Consider the following 8,500-nt stretch of genomic DNA (forward strand, 5'->3'; position numbering starts at 1 on the left):
TGATCGTATCTGTAAATCCAAAAAGGAAAAACGGCATTGCTTGCACTTAAGCGATTAGCTTTCCCAAAAAATATATAGGATAAGTTTAACCTATGCAAAATGTTCTCTAGAAAGGTGGCGTTCTCAAGAATATCGCTAGAAATGTCATGCCGTGAGAAGAAACATTATTTTCGAAACAAACTGGAACACATGTCAATAGACACTGGTGTTAAACGAAAGCTGCCACGAGACAACCATCTGAAGCATTTAAAAATTGTAATACAATTACAATGTACAGATTACGTCCAGACGCAACAGTATTGTTGCAAACAAGGGTGGTTAACGTTGAACTTTGTTAAAACAACCTGTTCTTGTTTTACGTTCATATTCTTGAAAAGAGAGACTAGACTCCCTGTGAAATCTCATTCCATGGAACAACAGTCATTGCACTCTAAATGAAAGAGGTTATTACCCACCATTCTACTCCATTCCTAATTTCTGGCCTTGCAAAGGTGTATGGTGCCACAGCAGGACCTACAACTCCAAGCTAGAAACTCTGAGGAAACCTCTGCGTCGAATCTGTGTGAGGCTTTAAGTTGTTAAACATATTTCCAGCACTCGAGCACAGCGTCCTAGGAGACAGTCATCCAGAAACCTCACATCTTTCCCAGTTTAAATTCAGAACCACTCTCTACCATTCCAGGTTTTTCACTTTACGTGAAATGCTTTTTAAAACCCAAGTGAAGTAAAGAAGAACTAAAAGAACAACAACAATAAATCTTATAAGAGCAAAGTAGTCTTGATATGGAAAAAGGCAGCAGAAGAAACACTTTTTACGCTGGTTTAATTCATTATTAGGAGCGGTTTCCTATTTTTGCTCCATGGATGTATTCTTCATTTTCCACTTTAAGAAAATACGCTTGGAAGGGATGGTAGAGGCAGTGATATTCTAGCACCGCAAGAACTCATTAAAATTAAATTAAACAAGCAACAATGAGCTAAGCGTAGGGGGCGGGTGGCAAACAACGACTGGAGGTGGGCTGTGCAAGCAAATAGGAGGACGGAACGACAAGCCGAAAGGCCATAAGAAACAAAAAATGTCCCAGGATGCACCAGAAGTCTTTCGGCACACTAGCTCCCCGTCTGGTTTTACTTACTACAGAGGAAAAAGAGGATAGCAGGATTTTAAAGCGGTTGCAGAGAAAGGAAGAGCTAAACACCAGCAGCCAGGAACATCGCTCCTCCATGTCGCAGGCTGCCATCACAGCGCACAGGCGCACTGGAGTGCAAGTGGATGCCTGACTATGCCCCGGGGGCACCGTACAAAACGTATGACAGAGGAGCATTCTAGTCGGTCTCTGCTTATATCAGGGGGGCGAAGTGGATGCCTGACTATGCCCCGGGGGAACCGTGGAAAAGGTCCTGACAGAGGAGCATTCTAGTCGGTCCCTGCTTGTACCCCGGGGGCACTGGAAAGTGCACTTGGACAAGCGCGTAGGAACGCACAAAATCAATATTGAAACAGGATGTGCTTCGGCGACCTCAGCTATAAATTAAAGCGTGGTGAAACCGAAGCGAAGCGGGCGCTGCCAAGATCAAGATGAACGCATGGCTGGCAACAGCTTAGAGCTACAGCGTATGCGCTGCCTAAGCTTAACTTTTAAACACAACTTGGCACTAGCCTACCGGTGTGTTGTGTATTATCTGGTATCCCCTTGGGATCAAGTATCCCCTGCGCTTCGGCTGTCTCCGGAGAATTAACTCCGCCCGGGCAGGATCAGACAGAAGCAGTCGATCTCTGCTCGGACTAAGTGCAGGGATACAAGATGTCATGGGATGTCAGACTGAACACACGCTATAAATTAGTTGACGTTTCGTTTCTCAGCTGCACAAGAGACAGGATGCAAATCTAAAGTATTTCAAAGAACGAAAGTTTAAATAAATGAAAAATAAATGCATAGTGAAAGAATGGAATGGTTATTTTTCAACCACATCGTAACTAGTACAAAGAAGGAAAGGAATGCACGCACGGAGTCGGAGTGAAAGAATGTTCTTTTTTATTTTTGAAGCAAATCGCAATTGGTACAAAGAAGGAAACGTGAAATTAATAACAAATTTAATAAATGCACGCTCGGAGTGGGAGTGAAAGAATGGATTTTTTTTAAGCAAATCGCAAGTAGTAGAAAGAAGGAAACGTGAAATAAATGAAAATTAAACATATGCACGAAGTCGGAGTGAAAGAATGGAATTTTTTTTCTTCAAAGAGACTGAATGACATTGTAAATTAAAACATGAGGCGAGAGAATGACAGTGAAGCAGTAGCGGCTCCTGGAGGGAATGCTGCCGGACTGTGATTCAGGGCGGGGGAGGGGCAGGGTGAGGGGTAGTAAACTCCGGATTATGGCAGAACGGAGGTAAGTATACAAATAAATAAATAAAACAAATTTCATTGTGTTCGCTGCATCGCATTGGTCGATGCAGCACGCGCAACAACATTTTTGTTTTTTTTATTTGTATACTTACCTCCATTCGGCCATAATCCGGAGTTTACTACCCCCCACTGTGGCCCTCTCCCGCCCAGCATCACCGCCCAGCATCATTCCTTTCAGAAGCTGCTACTGCAAAGAAGGGACAATAGTGTTGCAAGGTTTTAGATTACTATATGTGACATTCATATAATTTCAGTGTAATTATGTGTGATATTTCAACAACTATGAGTTACACTTTCTGGCAAGCAAAGTCAAGTAATAAAGATGATGGAAGCATATAAATATCAGAAATTACACCCATTTCACCAAAGAGAAACACTAAGAAGTTCTTAAAATTACTGCAAAGCACCAGATATGGAACAGTACTAACCTAGAACTCGCGAACCGACCCGTAAGAAAAGGGCATTGGCAAGGCTCAGGAGATTGAGGCACACCCTCTACAGTCAGCCAGGAAGCTGTTTATTTCAAAGACAGTACAGTTCAATAAATCCGAATAAAAATGATAACTGAGGAGTTTGGCTGAGTGGTGTCAGCCCCGGTTAGCACGCCACTACCTGTCCCATCTCGCAGCACCAGATCACACCAGCAGGCTGCAGCTGTCACAGAGCTACTAAAAACACCAGGCTCATAAGTGACAAAGCTGCTGGCCATGCTGAAAGTTGGACCAGAATCATTACTGCTGCCCCTCATTACAACAACCAGGTATCAAGTTGTCGATGCTAGGGGCCAGACTCACTTCGCTAGGCAGGCGCCAACAGACTGAGGCTGAGGTACCGGGTTTTTATGAACCCGGCGGTGCCAGGGGGAACACCCAAAGACCTCTTGAGTCCTTCCTGTTTTGGACCACAGAAACACAGAGTCTTCTATGTGATGTCAAGGATCGAGTTTATTGGCTGCAACCAGTAACAGGTATCCTAGAAGTACAACAGCATATAGCACATGTATGTTCTCAGGAGACTGCTCATTTTTACAGAACCAGCCTCTTCTTTTTATACAAAATAATACACTTCAGGCAAGAATTCCTCGGTTTACAGTTGGTCATATAAATATTTCTACTACAAAGAAAAAGCAAAGTCATGATGGCAAGCCCAGATTTTAGTTTGTCCAGTTCGTGATAGATTAGCCAGCAAGGCCCAGAACTTTCATCAGATATCAACGAACCCCCAATAAAATCAGGCACCTCCTCCTTGTAAAACTAGTCATAAAGAAGAAACAGGGACAGGTGTGTGTGTGATTAAGCGTAGCTTGTATGCGATGAACGGTTTATGACATGTTGTGCTTTGATGCTAATCTCGCTCGGCCATTGGGATGAGGACTGCCCGAACAGGTTTGGCTTGAGGCAGTGGAGTCAGCTCGCCCAGGTCACAGAGGAGTCAGCAAAGGTGTACGTGTCCTTTCAGATCAAATTCGGCCTTGGTCATTTTGACTATGTAAGGGCAATCACAAAATGGATGCCGCTCACAAAATGGAACCCGAGGGTTCAAGACGGAAACTACGGTTTCAGGGTGATTGCGTCACTCAAATATGACACAAATGGATATGTATAATATCCCAATCATTACCGGTCTGCCAATACCAAAATCGTCATGATACGATTATATTTTTGACACGAGTGTAGAGCTTCGGTACCACACAATAGCAGTGTCCAGAATTTTCAGTACCACAGACCCTCCTTTTGCCCTTATATAGGCAATAACCTATACTCATGCTAATCTGAGTCCAGGTCTGTATACATAAAGTCATTGAGATGCTGTTGTAGCATCATCCTGTTACTTAGTTCGTCTCTTGACACAGGCTTCCTTATACATGATGTAGCACAGAGGCCACATACTGCAGGAGCGCACTGCACACACAGGCAGAACATGAACACAATGGCTAAGACCATTCCAATGACTATCAGAATCTTCCATCCCCAGGCAGATATCAGTTCCCAGAACCACCCCATAAAGGACCAGTCCCCTTTATCCACGTGGATGGATTCAGAGATTGTATGCAGTTTGTAGATGGCCTGGTATACTGTCGGAGCGTTATCGGGGATGAAAATGCAGCAATTGGATTGGATCACTTTACATACCCCACCACGGTCTGCAAGTATGACATCTAGGGCAACCCTGTTCTGAAGAGTCATTAGGCGTTCCAACTGGAGCTCTGCAGTCAAGTTACTAAGGGCACCAGCCGTTTCAATCACGGCGGATTCAACTACCCTCGTCAATTGGCGAATGTTCCTGCTGTTCACCATAGGCCCCCAAAACGGCAGAAAACCTTTTGCGAAATCCCCAAACTCCTGTTCCGCAGTGTCGTCTTTACTCACAACACCCCTAACTGTCCTTGTCCTATGGTAATCTGCCGCGGCCGTGTAGGTGGGTGGCAACAGGAACGAGATAAAACATGTGCCCGAAAAGTCAGGGTGTTATAGATAATTGGGTTGGACCCATGTAGTCAGTGGGACCTGGGTAAATAATCGATATGTATATAGAGGGGTCCCAGACCAAGCACAAAATTAATTATTGAATATCACAATATTTAGTTGAATTGATCCAAAACAAATGAGGGTGCTCAGTGTTTTTTATTTTCACTGCACCGTTATAACCATTCAATGATCAGTAAATCGATAATAGCATACACAAATTCAATGCGCCCACAGGGGAAAGGGGAAAAGTGCCGGGGAAAAAAACATTTTTGATAGTTGTACATCACTAGTCAAAATTCTCATATGTATAAATCCACACGTGTAAATCGTAAATGCAATTGATCCCCATACGAGAGGTCAAATAAAATAAGCATACATCAAAACATTTTTATAGCCGCAGAACTCCTAATCTGCTGTGTACATCATGCTATTGTTAGGAGCTCGTGGTGTAGATGAATGTCTATGTTTCGACCCAGAAATTGTAGGACAGTAGATCCTTACTGCGCGGGTCTTCGTCAGGACGTGGAGGGAAGGTGGGGGGTTGGTGGGGCTGATTCCTGGTAGGAAGGCAAGGAGGATGTAGTCTAAGGCGGCCAGACAAAAGCGTGGTCCGTGACAAATCTGTGGTTTTGTTTACGGTAGGTGCTTGAAAACGCTAACCGTATCTCATCATTCAGGATGGCAGGATTAAAGAAATTATCTGGTTCATGTTCCTCCGTCAAAACGGGAAGGGTTTTTTTTTTCTTCAAATCTTTAAAGCGGAACGATCACTCGTATATATCCGAGGGGATTGTGATTATTACGGAGTATAGGTAAGTATATAATTTTTTTATTTTTTTTTAATATTATTTAATTAATTTAATTAATATAAATAATAAATAAATATATTAATTTATGTTTTTTTATATTATAAATTAAATATATTATTTTAAGTAATTTTATAAAATAAGTATGAGTATAGGAGTATATGTTTTGGGGTACTGAGGTATATGTTTTGGGGTATTTGGGTATTTTTAGGTTTCAGGGCTGGGTTTGGGTTTTGGGGTACAGGGGTATTTTTAGGTTTCAGGGCTGGGTTTGGGTTTTGGGGTACAGGGGTATTTTTAGGTTTCAGGGCTGGGTTTGGGTTTTGGGGTACAGGGGTATTTGTAGGTTTCTGGGCTAGGTTTGGGTTTTGGGGTACAGGGGTATTTTTAGGTTTCAGGGCTGGGTTTGGGTTTTGGAGTACAGGGGTATTTTTAGGTTTCAGGGCTGGGTTTGGGTTTTGGGGTACAGGGGTATTTTTAGGTTTCAGGGCTTGGTTTGGGTTTTGGGGTACAGGGGTACAGGGGTATTTTTAGGTTTCAGGGCTGGGTTTGGGTTTTGGGGTACAGGGGTAATTTTCGGTTTCAGGGCTGGGTTTGGGTTTTGGGGTACAGGGGTATTTTTAAGTTTTAGGGCTGGGTTTGGGTTTTGGGGTACAGGGGTATTTTTAGGTTTCAGGGCTGGGTTTGGGTTTTGGAGTACAGGGGTATTTTTAGGTTTCAGGGTTGGGTTTGGGTTTTGGGGTACAGGGGTATTTTTAGGTCTCAGGGCTGGGTTTGGGTTTTGGGGTACAGGGGTATTTTTGGGTTTCAGGGCTGGGTTTGGGTTTTGGGGTACAGGGGTATTTTTAGGTTTAAGGGCTGGGTTTGGGTTTTGGGGTACAGGGGTATTTTTAGGTTTCAGGGCTGGGTTTGGGTTTTGGGGTACAGGGGTATTTTTAGGTTTCAGGGCTGGGTTTGGGTTTTGGGGTACAGGGATATTTTTAGGTTTTAGGGCTGGGTTTGGGTTTTGGGGTACAGGGGTATTTTTAGGTTTCAGGGCTGGGTTTGGGTTTTGGGGTACAGGGATGTTTTTAGGTTTTAGGGCTGGGTTTGGGTTTTGGGGTACAGGGGTATTTTTAGGTTTCAGGGTTGGTTTGGGTTTTGGGGTACAGGGGTATTTTTAGGGTTTAGTTTTAAAATAAATCTTTTAATTTAATTTTAAAAATTAATTTTAATAATTTTATTATTTATTAAAAATAGTACTTTGTTATTAATAGTTCCTTTTTAAATAAAATTAAAGTAATATATGTACAAAATAATTATTTAAAAATAATTTAATTTATTTAATCAATTACATTTAAATTAATTACATTTTTTTAAAAAGTCATATACTTACCTATACTTACATTGTAATGGCATGCGTTGTAATAGCATTTGCTATGTAATGTCATGCGTTGTAAAGCCATGCGATGTAAAGGATCCTGCGTTGTAAAAAATGCGTTGTAACAGAGTGCGTTGTAATATTTCGCGTTGTAACGTCATACATCCCCATTCTGATCTACTGGAACTGCAACAGCTCCCTCTCTTTGTCCATGGCTGTCCTAGCAATCATTACCCTCATTCTCGTTTTCTGCATAGTAGTCATCAGCATAGTACTGAGCTGTCCTCGAAAACGCGTTATTCTGTTGGTCAAAACTATTCATAGAATTCTGAGGCGGAAAAGAAGGAGCATTTTGGGGGAAATTTCCACGACCCCTACCTCTAGGGGCGTGTTGAACACCTCGACCTTTTGCACCAGAGACACCATTCAAACGCCGTAACAAAGCCGGACAATTAATCTTGAAATGACCCTCTTCCTTGCAGTACGCACATTGATTTGGACCATACGGTAAACGCTGTTGAGAAGACTCGTTTCTTTGCGAGTTTCTCGAATACTGCTGGGGTTGCTGATAGTCGCGCTGACTATTATTACGGGGTGGATAAGCTTGCTGCAGAAGAACTTTTGTTTTCAATTCTTTAGTCTTTTTATCTGCCTTCTCTAACTCGTCTTTGCGTCTATTTTCGTTGTACTGGGCTGTAGCTAAAATCTGCGCTGACGTGGAAACAGTCCATGCACTCTCTGAATCCTTCAACTTATTACACAGTTCAGGAAGCAAATTATGTACAAATTTGTCAAAAAACAGTCTTTGGCCACCCTCAGTAGCCATATCCTGACCACTATGATCGACGAAAGTCTCTTCAAACCGCGTGAAAAAGTCAGACACATTCTCATCTCTCTTCTGTTTGCACGCAGACAACTTGTCCCAATTCACACGCAACTCGGGCATTAAAGTCTTCATATTTGCAATAATTCTACCAGGAAGTTCTGCTACTAAAGGCTCGGGCTTAGAGCCACCAACTTGTCTAGCATCAGCAGCAGCAATATTAACCCATGTGTCACCTAATTCTTGATCATGATCTGTATGACAAATCTTTCCCCATAAAGGCTGTGGTACGACATTTCCAAACAACATGTCTACATCTGCTAGATTCATGATACAGGAGCTGGCAGTTTGTGATAACTCCTTATAATACCCTGCGGGATTTTTACAGGGATCAGGCAACGTCTGTTTTAGCGCTAAAACCTCAGATCTTTTCCAAGGAACATGTACCCATACACGCTGAAAATGCGGGGGAATGGCTGGATTCGCAGTTGCATCACCTTCCCTGCAAACTGGGGGAACCTCTCTCATGGGATACTGTTGCGCCTTTTTCCTACCTGGCATGTCATGCTCAGAAAGTGATCTGGAATTGCTTCCCTTACTCCTATAAGACAACAACGTCTCAATCGCTTGTTC

Source organism: Lissotriton vulgaris, unplaced genomic scaffold (genome assembly GCF_964263255.1).
Source record: "Lissotriton vulgaris unplaced genomic scaffold, aLisVul1.2 SCAFFOLD_4198, whole genome shotgun sequence".
NCBI classification, from domain to species: domain Eukaryota; kingdom Metazoa; phylum Chordata; class Amphibia; order Caudata; family Salamandridae; genus Lissotriton; species Lissotriton vulgaris.